The sequence below is a fragment of the Electrophorus electricus genome, unplaced genomic scaffold, assembly GCF_041902795.1.
Source record: "Electrophorus electricus isolate QZ-2024a unplaced genomic scaffold, ASM4190279v1 Scaffold312, whole genome shotgun sequence".
NCBI lineage: Eukaryota > Metazoa > Chordata > Actinopteri > Gymnotiformes > Gymnotidae > Electrophorus > Electrophorus electricus.
This window is the reverse complement of record NW_027658597.1, coordinates 22,501-25,000: the sequence shown is the minus strand read 5'-3', so window position 1 is coordinate 25,000 and position 2,500 is coordinate 22,501. Positions and strand designations below refer to the sequence as shown.

The 2,500-nt window shown below is 42.7% G+C and overlaps 1 protein-coding gene across 4 annotated transcripts in view; it reads left to right on the top strand.

The window, feature by feature from the left end:
• LOC145655675 (receptor-type tyrosine-protein phosphatase F-like) overlaps positions 1-2,500 on the top strand; it is a 29,184-nt gene that overhangs the window by 5,193 nt on the left and 21,491 nt on the right. The gene's annotated exons all lie outside the window — the stretch shown is intronic.

Here is a 2,500-nt window from a genome sequence, read left to right as displayed (position 1 = left end):
AAACATTAGTCCAGTATGGGCCCAACATTGGTCCACTATTATCTAAACATTAGTCCAGTATTAGCCCAACATTAGTCCACTATTAGCTAAACATTAGTCCAGTATTAGCCCAACATTGGTCCACTATTAGCTAAACATTAGTCCAGTATTAGCCCAACATTACTCCACTATTAGCTAAACATTAGTCCAGTATTAGCCCAACATTGGTCCACTATTAGCTAAACATTAGTCCAGTATTAACCCAACATTGGTCCACTATTAGCTAAACATTAGTCCAGTATTAACCCAACATTGGTCCACTATTAGCTAAACATTAGTCCAGTATGGGCCCAACATTGGTCCACTATTAGCTAAACATTAGTCCAGTATGGGCCCAACATTGGTCCACTATTAGCTAAACATTAGTCCAGTATGGGCCCAACATTGGTCCAGTATTAGCTAAACATTAGTCCAGTATTAGCCCAACATTGGTCCACTATTAGCTAAACATTAGTCCAGTATTAGCCCAACATTGGTCCAGTATTAGCTCCAAATCAGGACAACTTCAGTCAATCAGCCTCACATTAGTCCACAGTTATCTAAACATTAGCATTTGTTAACTGAATGTTAGCTCAGTGTCACCTTGGCATTACCGCATTGTTTGTCCAACACTAGCGGCACAGACGTTCACGACACAGCTGGTGTGAGTGCCATGTCGAGCCCTGCAGTGACTGAGCCACACAGATGTTTAAAGTGAATTATGCCAAGCAAACAGATCCATTTACCTTCATTATGTGCTGTGGTATCTTAAACCAGAGTTTACACCACCATCTCCTCAGACCTGTTCTTAGCACAAACACAAGCGCATCACGGTATTTTCCTCACGACAAGCAGGCATAATAGTATAAAGACATGCTCAGTGTCTCACATGAACATCACCACACTGAAAATAATCTCCCGAACACTCACTAAACACAGTAACTTCATTTATTTTACATAAGGAGAAACAGTTTTATTGTGACTATTATTATATATTATCATATTATAGAACATTCTATAATTTAAATAGTGATATCACAATAATGTAAATATTAATTTTATTCTCATCATAGTGACCAACTATAATAATTGTTGGCATTATTAATAGCTATACATATAACCTTGGATAACATAATTATATAGAGAACCAGGGAAATCTGTTTTTAGTGTCTTTTATTTTGGCATGCTGACTCTTACTTGTATGAGTGTTTCCTCATCTGGGAATTTTTGTTTGTGCTGTCATTTGTGCACATTTGCTGCCATGTCAACATTGTCACTGCACTGCACACTCAACACTGAAAGGGAATGAGAGGAGATAATCCACTGAATACTAATCACATCTGATGATCATGTGATCAATTTAACCACACCTCCTTTTATAACTGTGCCACTCTGTGATGGATTAGTGCATCTGCACTGGTCACGAGAAGAAGGAGCAACATTTCTGCCACGCCCACATGTGTCTGTGCTGTGGGATTATGCCTCATTTCTGTCACACCCACATGTGTCTGTATTGAGGGATTATGCTTCATTTCTGCCACACCCACATGTGTCTGTGCTGTGGGAGTATGCCTCATTTCTGCCACGCCCACATGTGTCTGTACTGAGGGATTATGCCTCATTTATGCCACGCCCACATGTGTCTGTGCTGTGGGAGTATGCCTCATTTCTGCCACGCCCACATGTGTCTGTACTGAGGGATTATGCCTCATTTCTGCCACGCCCACATGTGTCTGTGCTGTGGGATTATGCCTCATTTCTCTACTTGCACAGGAGAAGGCAAGAATCCATAAAATCAGAGCCCATTGTGTCTTTGAAGTTCATACTTCTCTCTATTTTTCTGTCTCTTTCTTGCTCTCTTTTGCCATCTCTTTCTCTCATCCTCTTTTCATCCATCTTTCTCTCCGTCTTTTTCTCTCTCTCTGTCACCCTCACCATCTCTCTTTCCATTTGTCCATCTCTCTCCCTCTCTCTTCCTGACTGTTCCATACCTGTGGGCTACACTCTCTCTCTCACTCTCTCTCTCTCTCCACTGTGGGCTACACTCTCTCCCTCTCTCTCTCGCTCTCTCTCCACTGTGGGCTACACTCTCTCCAAGTGCTGTGATGATTCACATGTGTCTGCAGAGATGGAACTTTATTTTGGTGCCTGCTGTCGTTTCTGGAAGGAATGGAGAAGGTATCACGCTGATGGGATGTGTGTCCTCCGAATCTCAGCACCTGTGTCCTCACGTTACTCTCTTCCTGTCACCTGCTCTCCATCGAGAGAGAGAGCGAGAGAGAGAGAGAGAGAGAGCGCCCCTGGAGTCTAAGAGCAGTTTTTAAAGCCATTAAGGGCGAGAGTGTGCTGTGTGTCTCCCTCTGCCCTGTACATCGCTTGCATGTCAACAGTTACAGTGTTTACACTGGTTGGTTGAGAAGCGGTTACAGTGCTTACAGTTGTCTAATTGGCTCTATGTGTGTGTGTGTGTGTGTGTGTGTGT